Source organism: Capsicum annuum, chromosome 10 (genome assembly GCF_002878395.1).
Source record: "Capsicum annuum cultivar UCD-10X-F1 chromosome 10, UCD10Xv1.1, whole genome shotgun sequence".
NCBI classification, from domain to species: domain Eukaryota; kingdom Viridiplantae; phylum Streptophyta; class Magnoliopsida; order Solanales; family Solanaceae; genus Capsicum; species Capsicum annuum.
The window spans coordinates 21,904,560-21,922,275 of NC_061120.1; positions in this window are offsets into that span (position 1 = coordinate 21,904,560).

The following is a 17,716-nucleotide window of genomic DNA, read 5'->3' on the forward strand; positions in this document are numbered from 1 at the left end:
CCAAAGCAATAGATTGGTAATCTGATGCAAGATATCAATCATCTGTCACAACAGATTATCTATCTATTGCACCAGTTGGCATAGGATGGGTAATCTATTACAACAAATGTCCCATCTGGTGTATCAGTTATAACATCTGTTGCACCAGATATAAAATCTATTCAATAACTTTCATTGAGTAAAATTATTTTACTTGAAGAAGACGTGTTGCATCATCCAGAGGGTTAAAGAGATCAGCCTCCTTAATTTTGGTATTTCTCTTTCCAGTCAACCACTAAACATCGTTGGATTACAAACCTTATCCGAGTAATCCATTACCTGCTTTCGAAGGGAGGGGGGATGTCTTCAAATGTCCAAGCCTAAAAAATGTAAAGAGGAAGCAATAAAAAAAAGTCATAATAACTATATTCAATATAACTTAATGGATGAGTTAAAATAGTGATTAATTTTACCATGAAAGCCCAAGAAAGTTGTATAATGTGGTCGTCCCTGAGGATAGCTTTGTCAGTAAATATTGGACAGTAAAGTAGAAGTTGTCATATCCCCAGGGATAATTGTTGAATTTATCAAAATCCTCATCACGCGCCAATAAATCATCTTCTATGACCTTGTTGACGTCTCTTGCCAATATAACCGAATGGGCAAACCAAACTAAGCACAATTGCTCCTTGTACTGCTTTGGTATGGTTTTATCCATGAGATCTATCAACAAATCCGATGCTTTGTAGCCACGTCGAGCAATGTCAAACATCCCATATATTTTTTCCTTGCGTTTTCTTGCCTTGGATTTTTTAAGGGGTGTTCCCTTGGCAATAGGTGGTTCTTCTGGACGATGGCATCTCAAGCCCGTCACTATGGCAAACTTTTGCAAGCCAAAACAAACCAGAATGTCACAGTAGTTGATCCAGATTTCATCCATCTTTTTGACCCCTCCTTCGGATCTTCATTATCCCCCATGTACTTGATCCTGCGCTTAAGAAGACCATTTACCATCCTTATATGGAAACGGTCAGGGAACTCAGGCGTCTCAAGAAAGCGTCCAAAGCAGCTCTTCTTAAAAAGTCTGTCTATGTTTTAGTCCTTCATAATTTTCCTAAAATAAATAAATTTACTCCCCATCTGATATTTAAGTACAATTTCACCAATTAGTTCTTCTTCTGATTTTTTGTCATTTATCGGCATCGCAACTTGAAACTTGTCAATACTAAAAGTTTTGACAGAATCATGATGGGATGTTGATATTAATTCACGCTCTATTGGTGATCCATTATCATCAAGTTGATGATCATTCTCTTTCTCTTTCTCACTCTATAATTCCTTCTCTTTCTCACTTTCATTTTCTTCATCACCATCTACAGACCCTTATCCACCTCCCTCAACGTTGTTTTCATATCTCTCCTTAGCTTCACTTTATCTCCCTGACTGAGATTATTCAGGGAGCTCCTTCGAATCTCTCTGTACTGTACCCTTTTTTTGAGTGGTCAGACGTTGATCCACTTTCACTTTTTTTTCTTTTGGGAGACATGTTTTACCTACAAACAACAGAAAAGCAAAACTTACATTACAATTGATGTATGCATAAATTTTAAAAAATACATTACAAACACTACCAATAATGACATACCAACAACCACGAATGCTACAAACACCACGAATACCGACACCATCGACAGCCACCACAAACACCACCAACCAATGCTACCAACAGCAACCACTAGTTCTACTATCACAACGACGACCACCACCACTACTACAAATACCATCCAATAATACCACGACAGTCAATGGAACACTGCGACAGAAACTAAGGTTTTCTCGAGTTCTTTCTACGATTTTACCATCAAAACTCAAAATTGTAAATCCATTCTCAAAGATAATACAACTAAAGGTTTTCTTTTTCATTATTAACTTAAAAGATCTTATTTTTTATAAAAAAATTAACAAATATAGAACTCTTCTCGAACTCGGTAACCTACAAAGATAGAGAAAATGACTGATACAAGCAAGAATGAAGTTGAAAATAACACCTATGTGGTCAAAAATGAGAAGAAAATTGATCCGTTGTGAAGTGTAGAGCTATTTATTGAGTAATTGTTGTCTGTACTGTATAATTGAGAGAGAAAGAGAAAAAAGCGAGAAATCGAGATTTGAAATGATGAAATATTTTTCTCGCAAATGGATGATTTGTATTTTGGAAAAGAATGACAAGTTTTGAAAATGTTAATTTGGCCCAAATTGATCTTAATTATTTTTTAAAACTATAAAAGATATGCGTAATTTTTAACCTTCTCATCATGCAATTGCCAAAAGACTCAATTGAAGTTGTAGTTGACCCTATGAACTCACCCACCCCTGGTCCTAGATTAATAAATTTAGGTATATGAACTCAATTGAAATTGTATAAAAATAAATGTTCAACCTGTTGCATCAGATATGCATCTGTTGTAAATTATTAAACAGATTAAGTAATCTGTTGCGACAGATTACCCATCTGTTGTAAACTATCAAATGGATTGTCACATGTCACAACAGATTACCCATCTATTATAAATTATCAAATAGGGGTTACCATCTGTTGTAGTTGACACTATGAAAACTCACCCCTAGTCCTAGATTAATCAATTAAGGTATTAGTTGAACATATGAGGTAGTAAGAATCGGTTCAGCTTAGAGTGATCGATCGACGACTCTGGTCGGGAAGAATGCAATACCGTCTCATATGTAATTGCCAAAAGACTCAATTAAAGTTGTAGTTAACCCTATGAGAACTTACCCCTAGTCCTTGATTAATCAATTAAGGTATTAATCTAACATATGAGGTAATAAGAATTAATTCCGCTCAGAGTTTTGCTCGACGACTCTGGGCAGGAGGAACGTAATACTATCTCATATGAAAATGCCAAAAGACTCAATTGAAGTTGTAGTTAACCCTTTGAGAACTCACCCCTGGTCATAGATTAATTAACTAAGGTATTAGTCTAATATGTGAAATCAATTGAAATTGTATAAAAACAAATGTTCAGTTGTTGCAACAGATTAATCATTTGTTGTAAGTTATTAAACAAATTAAGTTATTTGTTGTAACAATATGCATTTGTTGTAAATTATCAAACAGATTAAGTAATCTATTGGGACAGATTACCCATCTATTGTAAACTATCAAATGGATTATCACATATTGCAATAGATTACCCATCCGTTGTAAATTATCAAATAGGAACTGCCATCTATTGTAGTTGACACTATGAGAACTCACCCCTAGTCCTATATTAATCAATTAAGGTATTAGTTGAACATATGAGGTAGTAAGAATTGGTTCAACTCAGAGTGATTGTAACACCCCAAAATCTAATTTTTGGGATGCCACACGGTGCTTCGAACTATAAGTAGTTTTGAGCTAACCTTGGCTGCCTTTTCTAAATCTAAATCTCAAATTTGGGAAAGTATGAATGAAAAATCGTAATAAATGTGGAAAATTTTGAATTATCAGGGTATAGCTGAATCATACTAAACTCAAAAGTCTAGTAAAGTAACTAATGAAAATCTGAATGCTTTAACTGAGATCTAAAATAGAATTTAGTAGTCCGACAAGCCTCTACTTACTGAATTTAGAGAGTCACTGGGACAGGCCCCCAGCTGACTCAACTTTCAGAAATGAATATGGAAACATCTATTAATAAACTGAAAATATGAATAGCTAAGTCCCCAAACTATGAGGACTCACCAACTGTAGATATATAGATGAGATTCTTGGAAAACACTTGGGTTGCTGGGTTTGAGCATTTGAACCTACATTATGAGACAATGTAGCACATAGAAATATATGTGGATCATTACTTTGATGATTAACTGAGTATATGGGGGTGAATGCAATAAGTGAGCAATATCATCATAAGTTATAAAATCATGCATGTTAAATGTAAATGACTCACGTAGGCTTGAGTAAAATCTGAAATTTGAGGATCATAAATCATAAATAATAGAGCATATACTGTAAATCTTGTGAGACATTACACTTAGTTCTGAAATCTGTATTTTTGTTCTTAATCTCAATTCATATAGCCTAAGTGAAATCTGAAAACTTATTCTAAAAATCTTTACTGGTAGGGAGGTTCTCTTAACCGACATAAACCATGTGAGCTACATGGAGTCCAATGCCTTGACCTCCTAAGAAAGAACCTCATGTTGGGGAGAGGTGTCATACTCTTTCCAGGGAGTATAATCTAATCCAGGTGATAGATCACAAGTTAAGTCTGTCATTTATATAGAAATGGGAATAACCTGAGTCTGTACCCACGTTGTCTACGTAGTTTTGTGGAAGATAAGGCACGCTAATCCCACACTTCTCGCTCGATGCTAAATGCCACTCCCTTTTAAATTTGTATCCTCAAACCATTGGAAATCCACTTTTTAAAATTAATGTAAGGATTCATATGGAAAATCAATCATGCTTTTATATGAGTAAATCTGTAAATAAAGCTAATTCTAAGTTCCATAAACTATGACAATTTATAAAGTGGATTCCCAAGCTAAACCAATAATCGAAAGATCAAAGTTTTACTGAAAGACTATAAATAATATGTTCATAAGATTCTTAAAGCATCATCTTTCTTGAAATAATAATAATAAATCTTAGGGTAGTAACCTATGCATCAATCTCATGGTAAATCATCATAGTAATCATGCTTGATAATGTAAATATTGATAAAAACAACTCAAAATCTGCAAATTTCAGCAATATGCATGAAAATACGAACATAAGTATGGAATTCAACTTCTAAATCATTGGTAATATCATAAGCTTGTAAATAACAATAATAGGTATAAACCCTAACTTGAACTTTATGAGAAATCATATAAAATTAAGTAAATTTGAATTTAAAATAAGTTTTTTGGGCACAAGGACGAAAGGATTGTCCATGTTCATAATCCCACATACCTTAATTGATGATCCTTGAAGAAAAGCTTGAATCTTGGATTCCTATAAATGCTTTGAAGATGAATTCCTAGATTTCTTATGTTGGGGATCCTCAATCTTGAATTTCTTTGAAGAATCAATGGAGAAATTTGGATTTCTTAAGGAGGAAGCTTTATGAACTAGGGTTTTGCTTGAGAGGGATTTGATGAAAAGTGGATACAAAGTGCTTTGGAGGGGTTTAATTCATTGTTTAGGATGGATTAGGGGTTGGGGGATTTACCAAAATGCCCCTCTTAAACCTATAAATGGAACTGAAAAACAATCAAAATCCTGACTTTTGGCCTTGTCGCAATGCGCCACTGGAACTTTCCAACTAGGAATAAACATAGTGGCGCGATGTGGTGGTGTCGCGTTGCCACCTTGGTTGGGACCTAGAAGTTTGGCGCGAAGCGCCAATATCGCAAACCCTTACTGGAATTGAACAATTAGGGATCTGGCCCTCTCCGCGATGCGCCAATATCGCGAAGGGCCACCGGAAATTGACAAACATCATCTAAACCTTCTCCGTGATGCACTAATGACCAAAATGATAATATTTTACGACTGGAACTTAAAATAGCCATAAATCCTTCACCGAGTATCGAATTTAGGTGAATTTGGTATCGATGGAAAGCTTATTCAATTTTCCACGCAATGGGAAGTCTAAATCTGAAGAATTCCACATGAAATAAATAGTATTAATTTTGGAAGCTATCCTTTAACATTCTAGGGACTAATTTAAGCTAAGAAGATACAAGGTATTACAACATCTCCCCATTGGAAACATTCATCTGCGAATGTTGCTAGTTAGACTAAGAATACTAAGGAAATTTGAGACTATAAGCTATCATGCACAACTGAAATAAACTGGGCAACAGAATCTAAATCATTCTAAGCTTCTGAGTAATTCTGTGAGTGCATGAACTTACATGAAGACAACTATATAGCTGAATATATGATTAGAAAAGAAATAAATCAAGGAAGAGTATTACCTTCAGCCAAATCTGAGTTACCGAAGAAGAGATGAGGGTACTTGGCTCGCATATCTGCTTCTGCTTCCTAAGTGGCACCCTTAATAGACTGATTTCGCCAAAGAACTGTGACCAAGGAAACTTCTTTGTTCCTTAGTCTATGGATCTGATGATCTAAAATCTCAATTGGAATCTCTTCGTATGAAAGGTTGTTCTGAATATCTGAGCTTTCTAAAGGAACTACAATAGTGAAGTCACCGATGAACTTCTTAAGCATAGAGACATGGAATACAAGATGAACGGCTGACAAGTCTGCTCGCAAATCAAGCTCATAAGCTACTTTCCCAACATGACTCATAATTCTATAAGGGCCAATATGTTGGGGACTAAGTTTCCCCTTCTTGCCAAATTTCTTCACCTCTTTCATGAGTGAAATCTTCAGGTACACTGAATCACCAACCTCAAACTCAAGGTCCTTTCTTCTCACATCTGCATAGGATTTCTGATGACTCTGATCTGTTTTCAATCTTTCTCTAATCAACTTAACTTTCTCTACTTCAAACACTGCATCAAGCCCAAGCAAAATGGCCTTACCCACTTCAAACCAACCTATGGGCGATCTATATATTCTCCCGTACAGAGCCTCAAACGGGGCCATTTGTAGGTAATTGTTACTCTAAGAGAACTCAATCAATGGCAAATGCTCATCCCAACTACCTTTGAAATCAAGAGCACATGCTCTCAACATGACCTCTAGAGTCTGAATGGTCCTCTCTGCCTGACCATCAATCTGAGGGTGGAAAGCTAAACTAAGGTAAACTTGGGTACTAAGACCTTTCTGAAAAGCTCTCCAAAACTGGGAAGGGAATTGAGTACCCCCTATCTAAGATGATAGACGAAGGAACTCCATGCAATCTGACTAACTTTCAGATATACAACTTAGCATAATCCTCAGTTGTATGGGACATATGAACTGGCAAGAAATGCACTGACTTAGTCATCTGTCACGATAACCCAAACCAAATTATGATGACGACACAAATGGTTTAAACCAGTCACAAAGTCCATATTCACCTCTTCCTACTTCAAAATGGGGATGCCAAACTCTTGCAAAGTATCTCTAGGTCTTTGGTGCTCTACCTTAACCTGTTGACAAGTTGCACACTTAGCTATGAATGCTGCTACATCCTTCTTCATACCACTCCACCAATAGATTTCCAGTAAGTCGCGGTACATCTTGGTAGCACCTGGATGAATAGAATAACATGCACCATGCGCTTCAGCCATAATCCGCTGTCTCAACCCATCAACACATGGCACACATAATCTACTTTAGTATCTCAACACGCCATCTCCCCCTTGGGAGAAAACCTCTACTTTTTGGTCTCTAACCGACTCCTTTAGTTGGACCAAAGTAGAATCCATATCTTGCTTCTCCTTCACCTTCGAGACTAGGAAAGATTTGAAACTACTCTGAAACCATACATTCCCTTCAGCTGAATCAACCAACCTAGCCAAACGATGAACTTCTTGAGCTAACTCTTTCTTATCATTCTCCACATGAGCAACACTACCCATAGATAATCTACTAAAGGCGTCTGTACTTTATTAGCGTTGCCCAAATGATACAACATGCTCATGTCATATCCTTCAACAATTATAACCATCTCCTCTGACAAAGATTCAACTCCCTCTAGGTAAACACATATTGCAAACTGTTGTGGTCCATGAACATATCAACATGTACACCATATAGATAGTGTCTCCAGATTTTCAATGCAAACACCACAACAGCTAATTCAAGATCATGGGTTGGGTAATTCTTTTCATGAGGGTTAAGTTGTCTAGAGGCATAGGCTATGACCTTACCTTTCTGCATTAACACACAACCCAAACTAACTCTAGAGGCATCATACTATACCACAAAACTATCTGTACCATTAGGTAACACTAGGATTGGGGCTGTAGTGAGTCGAGTCTTCAACTTCTAACAACTCTTCTCGCAAGAGTTCGACCATAGGAGCTTAAATTTTGTTTGGGTCAATCTAGACATAGGGGATATAATAGACGAGAAAACCTCAACAAAAATTTTGTAATAACCATCTAGACCCAATAAACTTTTAATGTCTGATGAAGATATAGGTCTAGGCTAATTTCTTACGGCTTCAGTCTTTTGGGGATCAACTCTAATGCCATCAGCAGAAATAATATAATCAAGAAAAGATACTGATCTTAGCCAAAATTCACACCTGTTAAATTTGGCGAACAATTGATGATCTCTAAGAGTTTGTAAGATGATTCTAAGATAATCTACATGGTCATTCTCACTATAGGAGTATACAACAATATCATCTATGAATACTATGACAAACATGTCTAGATACTCTTTGAACACTCAGTTCATGAGGTCCATAAAAACTGTTGAAGCATTGGTTAGCCCAAATGACATGACTAAAGACTCAAAATGACCATAACGGGTTCTAAAGGTTATCTTTGGAATGTCACACTCCCTTACTTTAAGCTGATGATAGCTGGATCTAAGGTCTATCTTTGAGAAATAACTTGCGCCTTGGAGTTTGTCAAATAAGTCACCAATTCAAGGAAGAGAGTATTTGTTCTTAACTATGACCTTATTTAGCTGACGATAGTCAATGCACATTTACAAAGAACCATCTTTCTTTTGCACGAATAGGATAGGAGTGCCCCATGGAGAAACACTAGGCCTTATGAAACCTTTATCTAAAAGATCTTTGAGTTGCTCTTTCAACTCTTTAAGCTCTACGGGAGCCATATGATAGGGATAAAAATAGGCTGAGTATCTGGGAGAAGGTCAATACCAAATTTTATTTTTCTAGCGGGAGATACCCCTGGGAGATCTTCTGGAAAAACTTCAGGAAATTCATTGACCACTCGAACAGACTGAAGTGTTGGAGTCTCAGACTTTGTGTCTTTAACTCGAACTAGGTGGTAAATGCAACCTTTTGATATCAACCTTCTGGCATTAAAATAAGATATGAAATGACTCTTAGGAGACACTGAATTACCTGACTACTCAAAGACTGGCTCATCCGTGAACTGGAACTTCACCACACGGGTGCGATAATCTATACTGGCATAATAGGAATGGATCCAATCCATACCAAGGATAAGATTAAAATCAACTGCTCATGGTGGGATGGTAAGGCATAAAACTGATTCTGGCACCGACCGTCACCGTTACTGGATAATGCACCCTGAGGAGTAGCTGGGCAACCTAAAGGAGCTGGTGCACTAGTAACCTGAGTCTGAGGACGAACATCCTTGTTTCCCTATCCAGCATGCCGGCACTTTTTGATTCCATGACCCAGCTGACCACAACCATAGCAACCCCTCCGTCCAGCTAAACACTCACCAGGATGATTTTTACCATACCTAGCACATTGAGGATAGATAGGCCTACCGCTCATACTATTTTAAGATATAGACACAGAGGTCTTACCCCACTGTTATATCTATTTCTGGGTACCAGAGCACTGGCTAAAAAAGTTGCAGGCATAGATGAATGATTCTGAAATTGCAAATGATTTCCTCTTCCAGACCTATTCTAACTATAATAAAATAGCCCTATTTTAGCCTTCTTATTTAATCTTTCTCTTTCCCTCTTCTTCTCTACCTCAATCTTCTGGTCATGCATCATCAATCTAGGGAGATCCATATCTCTAATGAGCATAGCAGTCCTACACTCTTTAACTACCAACCTAGACACACCTGTAACAAACTTACTCATGCTTGACCTAGGGCCAGCCATCTAATCAGGGGCATACTTAGACAACTAGTTGAACTTGAGGCAATATTCCTCCACTATCATTGAGCCTTGCCTCAGTTTCATAAACTCTTCTATCTTAGCTTTTCTTATCTCACATGGGAAGAACTTGTCTAGGAACACATCCTGAAAAATCTACCAAGTTGTGGGAGCTACATTCTCCCCTCTACTCTTCTTCCATATCACTACCCAATCATAAGAAACATCCTACAGCTATAGTATGTCAATTCTATACTCTCCTCTTTAAAAACATAAATAATTTAGGTGATCTTCTTAACCTCATCTAGATAGAGTTATGGGTCCTTACCAACTTTCGACCCAAAAAACTCTGGCGAATTCATCCTCATAAAATCTTAAATTTTGATTGTGGCTAAGTCCCCATCTTGCTGAGGTGGGGCTGTATCCTAATGATTGCCCTATCTGTTAGATGTCACAGCTTAGGCTAGCCCCTGAAAGGTAACCCGAAACTCTTTATATGACACATTCCCATTCAAAGAATCTGCTGGCTAAGGTGGTTGTTTATCATTTCTGCGTGTGTTCGCTCGATGAGTAGGCATTTTTTGTCATGTAAAAGCATGATTTAGAAGCAAATAGAGATACTGAATGCACGATAGATCATGAAAGAAAAGATGTTTTCCTAAAATGCTCCATAGCCTTTTGCTCATAGATGTGGTGCACTTCACACTGATGATCAAGACTCTATGTAATGAGGCTTGTCTGAATCCCTAGGATTCTCTAAACCTTAGGCTCTGATACCAAGTTTGTAACGCCCCAAAATTTAATTCCCGAGATGTCACACGGTGCTTCAAACTACAAGTAGTTTTGAGCTAACCATGAATGCCTTTTCTAAATCCGAATCTCAAATTTGGGATGGTATTAATGAAAAATCATAATAAATATGAAAACTGTCTGAATTATCAGGGTATATCTAAATCATACTAATCTCAAAAGTCTAGTAAAGCAAATAATAAAAATCTGAATACTGTAACTTAGATCTAAAAGAAGAATTTAGTAGTCTGATAAGCCTCTACTAACTGAATATAGGGAGTCACTGGTACAGGTCCCCAGCTGACTCAACTGTCTAAAATGAATATGGAAATATCTATTAATAAATTAAAAATAAGAATAGCTAAGTCCCGGAACTCTGAGGACTCACCAACTACAGAGATGTAGATTAAATGCTCGAAAATCACTCGCACTTCTAGGGCTGAGCACCTGAACATATATTATAAGACAATGTAGCACATAGACATATATATGGATCAGTACTTTGATGACGTATTGAGTATATGGGAGTGAAAGCAATAAGTGAGCAATATCATCACAAGTTATAAAATCATGCATGCTAAATGTAAATGACTCATGTAGGCTTGAGTAAAATCTGAAATCTAAGGAACATAAATCATAAATAATAGAGCATATACTGTAAATTTTCTAAGCCATTATACTTAGTTCTGAAATCTACATTTCTGTTCTTAATCTCAAATGATATAGGCTAAGTAAAATCTGAAAACTTATTCTGAAAAACTTTACTGTTAGGGAGGTTTTATTAACCGACATAAACCATGTGAGCTGCATGGAGTCCAATGTCTTAACCTCCTAAAGAAGAAACCTCACGTTGGGGAGAGGTTTCATACTCTTTCCAGGGAGTATAACCTAATCCAGGTGATCGATCACAAGCTAAGTCTGTCATCCATATAGAAATAGAAATAATCTGAGTCTGTACCTACATTGGCTACATAGTTCTGTGAAAGATAGAACACGCTAATCCAAAACTTCCCACTCGGTGCTAAATACTACTCCCTTTTAAATCTGTATCCTCAAACCATTGGAAATCCACTATTTAAAATTAACATAAGGATTCATATAGAAAATCAATCATGCTTTTATATGAGTGAATCTGTAAATAAAGATAATTCAGAGTTCTGTAAACTGTAACAATCTATAAATTGGATTTCAAAGTAAAACCAATTATCGAAAGATCAAAGCTTTATTGAAAGACTGTAAATAATCTGTTCATAAGATACTTAAAGCATCATCTTTCTTGACATAATAATATTCAATCTTAGGGTAGTAACCCATGCATCAATCTCATGGTAAATCATCATAATAATCATGCTTGATAATGTAAATATTGATAAAACAACTTAAAATCTAAAAATTTCAGCAATATGCATGAAAATACGAACATAAGCATGGAATTCGATTCCTAAATCATTAGAAACATCATAAGCTTGTAAATAACAATAATGGGTATAAACCCTAACTTGAATTTCATGGAAAATCATATAAAATTCAGTAAATTTGAATTTAAAATAAGTTTTTTGGGCACAATGATGAAAGGATTGTCCATGTTCATAACCCCACATACCTTAATTGATGATCTTTGATGAAAATCTTGAATCTTGGATTCCTATAAATGCTTTGAATATGAATTCCTAGTGTTCTTATTTTGGGGATCCTTAATCTTGAATTTCTTTGAAGAATTAATAAAGAAATTTGGATTTTTCGGGGAGGAAGCTTGATGAACTAGGATTTTTCTTGAGAGGGATTTGATGAAAAGTGGATGTAAAGTGCTTTGGAGGGATTTAATTCATTGTTTAGGATGGATTAGGGGCTGGGGGATTTACCAAAATGTCCCTCTTAAACTCATAAATAGAACTGAAAAATGACCAAAATATCGACTTTTGGCCCAGGCGTGACGCGCCACTATCGCACCAAACCATTGGAAATTTCCAACTGGGAATAAACACGGTGGCGCGACATGGTGGCGCAATATGGAGGTATCGCGTTTCCACCTTGGATGGGACCTGAAAGTTTGGCGCGACGCACCACTATCGTGAACCCTTACTGGAATTGGACAATTGGAGATTTGGCCCTCTTCGCGATGTACCAATATCGTAGAGGGCTACTAGAAATTTACATACATTATTTAAACCCTCTTCACGATGCACTAATGACGGAAATGACAGTGTTTTACGACTGAAACTTAAAATAGCCATAACTCCTTCCCCAAGTGTCGGATTTAGGCGAATTTAGTATTGATGGAAAGCTTATTCAATTTCCCACGTGCAATGAAAAGTCTAAATCTGAAGAATTTCACACGAAATAAATATTATTCATTTTGAAATCTATCCCTTAACATTCTAGAAACTAATTTAAGCTAAGAAGGTACAAGGTATTACAGTGATCGATCGACAACTCTGGTCAGGAGGAACGCAATACCGTCTCATATGCAATTGCCAAAAGACTTAATTGAATTTGTAGTTGACCCTATGATAACTCACTTCTAGTCCTAGATTAATCAATTAAGGTATTAGTCTAGAATGTGAAATTAATTGAAATTGTATAAAAACAAATGTTCAACCTGTTGCAACAGATGTCTTTTTTGTTGGATTTAATCACACAGATTAAGTCATCTGTTGCAACATATTACTAGTCTGTTGTAAGTTATCAAATAGGTGTTGTATTTGTTGCGATGGATGACCAAGCTTTGGAATTTTTCAAACAGAAATTATTATCTGTTGCTCTAAGATATTTTAAGACTCTTTTTTTAAAAGTAATTTAGGCATTTCCTGTCTGAGATAAAAAAAGTCAAAATACTAAGGCGGTGAAAAAAATTATTTGGATAACTCAAAAATATCCTGAGTGAGCAGTCTTATCTGGTCTTTTCAATGTCACCATCTCCCCGTACCCCTCTAAAGTCAAAAGTTATTAATGAATATTGAAAACATATATCTAGAAGAATACTCTCTCCTTAAGCCATAATATAAAGTAAGACTCAACTTATCTATCACTCTTTCTTCTTTATACTCAATTCTTTTTGTTTCCTTTTTTTCTCTTTTTTTTCTCTTCTTTCGGATGAGGATCCTTTCGGATCTCAACCGATCAATATCTTTTCTTGACTAAACTGGATGTTCTGATCCCTTTTCTTTTTCCACATTGCAAGTATGGTTCACTATTGGTCTTTCCATCTCGTCTTTTTCTTTGTATGTCATTTAAATTAGATATTTACATCAGTTGTTATTAACAATTTACCCATTACCAGTTTCCTATTTATTGAGAAAATTGAAGGAAAGGTGACTTTTAAGTTTTGAATGAATGAACCGGTGTTTTTATTAAAATATGCAAAAAAAAAGTCATTTGTTGGGAGAACTTAAAAAGCCTTGTTGTCAGTATAGTTTGATGAATCGGCTGTTGGAACAGACGGAACAACTGTTTGAAGAAATCAAACCAGTAGAAAGGTTGTTTTAATTTGTTCCAACAGATGACCTATCTGTTGCAACATGTCATCCATCTGTTGCAACAGATGCCTCATCGATTGGGTAGATGGGTAATCTGTTGCAGCAGATTGGTAATCTATTGATTCGCTCAATTTTGTGTTACCCTTTTGTAATGTTCTTTTTCTTCTCCTATTGTTTGACATCAAATGTATTTCTCTTGTTTGTATATAAAAGGAATTGAAATTGGATCCATTTTTGCCCGACAAGCATTAAAGGATATAATAAAGATGGGTTCGGAGGAATAAGCTGCTTGCAGATGAAACCACTTCATATATGAGAGGTATGTATTACTGATCAACCTATCGTGAAAACACACATCCAATACAATGATTTTGTGAAAGTTTGTTCTTTACCTATTAGGTATTAATTCTTCAAACAAGATATGGCATTTTGCAGTTAAAATTGTTAGGTTCAAACTGATAAGGAGAGGGACCAAGTAGGTGGTGTCGATACCCTGTTATAATTTAATGATCGTTTATGCTCATATTTTTGTGTTAAGTTTGGGGAAAGGTTCAAGTTTTTGGCAGCAGTGTAAATATCCAATAGTGATTGGACCAGTTTTAATGGCTCAATGGACTTCTTGAAAGGCCTCTGAAGCTTCGCACTACAGCAAACAATGATGGAACCAATAGAAATTCCCCTGGTCCAAATTTATATGGATAGGTTACTGGAAGAGACTATTATACAACAGTAGGTGCTTGGGAGAATACCTGTGCGGGAAGGGGGAGGTTGAGAAGGCTATATATCATCTCAGACCTTTTTTAAGAGGAAACACAGGGTAGAAAGGAAAGAGTAGCGAACTTGGCTGATGAAATTGACATAAAAATGAAAAAATTGGATGAGTTGTGAATCAAAAGTGTATCCAAAATGAAAATCCATCATATGTTGAAGAAAAAAGAAGAATGATCAAGAGGACTTGAGCTGGTCACTTTGATAGAGACTACAACTAGCGAGTGTGGTCTCAATAAAGACCCACAAAATATAGTACCAGAACTTTAAGGAAGCATCTTCACAAGCACGAAAGGTGGTAAAATTATCGGTCAGAATTGAAACCTGAACCAACTATTCCTGAATTAAAAATACGGGATCAAACCAAGGTGACAATTTCTCAAGTTAAACTTGCATCTCATGCCTTCTGTTTATGGCTCTATTCAGGTCAAAGGCAGTGGAAACAACAAGGCATTGGATTTTTGCCCAACTTCATACCTTTTTGTTTACTGCCATTGACCTGATCATAGCCACAAACAGAAGGCATCGCATGCAAGTTTAACTTGAGAAATTGCCACCTTGGCTTGATCCCGTATTTTTAATTCAGGAGTAGTTGGTTCAGGTTTTAATTTTGACCGACAATCATATCAATTTCCTATGTTCACAAAACTTCTTCCTTGGAGTTCTGGTCCTGAACTTTGTGAGTGTTTTTATTGAGGCCATGCTTGCTAGTTACATTCTCGAGCAAAGTGTCCAGGTCAAGTCTTGTTGACCATTCTTCTTTTTTTTCAATGATTGACAGATTTTTATATTTGGATACACTTCCACATTTGAAGCTCATCCAATTTTTTCGTTTCTCATGTCAATTTCATTGCCTAGATTTTCTAGAATTTCCTTGTTTGCTCCCCTGTGTTTCCTCTTAAACAAGGTCTGAGATGATATAAGGCCTTCTCCACCCCCCACTTTCCATACAGGTATTCTCCCAAGTACCTTCTGCTGTATAAAAGTCTCCTCCAGCATCCATCTATATAAATTTGGACCAAGGGAATTTCTATTAGTTCCATCGTTGCTTGATGCAGTGTGAGGCTTCGGAGGCCTTTCAAGAAGTCCATTGCGCCATTAAAACTGGTCCAATCTCTATTGGATATTTACACTGCCGCCAAAAACTTAAACCCTTCCCCAAACTTGACACAAAAACATAAGCATAAACTATCATTAAATTGTAACATGGTATCGACACCACCGTCTTGGAACCCTTCGGCCTTATTAGTTCGCACCTATCAAACTAAACTGTACAATGCAGGATCTTGTTTGAAGGATCAGTGTCCAATCGGTAAAGAACTGTATTCACAAAATCATTGCACTTTATGTGTGTCTGTCGCGGTAGACTGATCAATAATACATAACTCCCACGCATGAAAGTGGATCCATTTCACGCACCTTATTCTTCCTACCCCATCAAAAAAATATTATTTATTCATCTACACACATGTGATGACTATTAAAAAGGGTGTGAAGAGTCATGATTTTTTTATCTTAACACATTCAAAATAGCTAATGAATCGAAATCTCCATCTATTGAAACTGATGAATCAGTTGTTGGAAGAAATCAAAACATCTCCTCCAACATATGGTCCATCTATCACAACAGAAAATACATATGTTGCAACAGATTATGAATCTATTACGACAGACCATACATTGTTTATTCATCTGCACATATGTGATGACTATTAAAAAAGAGGTGAAGAGTCATCACTTTTTATCTAATTTATTCAAAACAGCTGATGAACCAAATTCTCCATCTGTTGCAACTGATAAATCAGCTGTTAGAAAAAATCAACACATCTCCTTCAATATATGGCCCATCTATCACAACGGATAACAGATAATCCATATGTGGCAATAGATTGTGAATCTATTATGATAGACCAGACAGTGTTTATTCATCTGCACGCATGTGATGACTATTAAAAAGGGGGTAGTGGTGACTTTTTATCTAACATATTTAAAACAGCTGATGAATTGAATTCTCCATTTGTTGCAACTGATGAATCAGTTGTTAGAAGAAATCAAAAAATCTACAATATATGGTCCATCTGTCGCAACAGATAATCTATATGTTGCAACAGATAGTAAATCTGTTGCACACACATACAATCTGTTGCGACAGATGGACGATCTGTTGCAACAAATCAATAATAACTGTTGTTATCAAGTGTCAAAACCATTTTGAAAAGGTGAGAATTATTAATGTAAATGAAAAAGTCGCGACTTTTTACAGAAAATAAAATGCCACCAGTTTGAATGTAATTAATACAATGGAGCTTAACAGACGTGTTTTTTTTCCTTATGCATACAGATTCAATCCTCTATAAATCGGTCCCTCCTTAATCTTCATTCTGCTAAACTTTATTTATTTCTTGTATATTTTCTTTTCGTGTGACATCTTCAACCACTTCTCTTTAAAGAGCATATTCCTTTATCATTGAGGTAAGTAAATCTACCAGTTTGTAGTAAATGTTATATTACATTTGGATATATTTTCTTTATATTTGTCAATTCATGCATGTTCTAGGTATGGCTGATCCTGTTTGGGATATTACTATTTTGCGCAACACAGTGCGGGAACTTCAGAGACATGTTAATAACCTGCAGAGGGAGTTGGTCGTCGTGATTGTTGAGAAAGATGTAGAGGCTGATGAGGGCCCTACTACTGTGAGTTGATTGGTCGGCTGTCATTAATGATGAAGATGATGATGATAATAATAATAATTAGAATGTGTTTTTTGTTTTAGCGTATGTATTTTAATTTTTCTATATCAGATCTATGCCTAATGTATTTTATTTTTTGTTTAATGAAAAAATTATTTTTAGTCAACTTTGGCTTTTTAATTCTTATTCAATTTTCATTCTGTCTATTTCTTCTTCTAAACATTTTACATGTTAACATGTCAACGGTTGGAGGTAAGGAGCGATTTTGAATCCAGTAGCA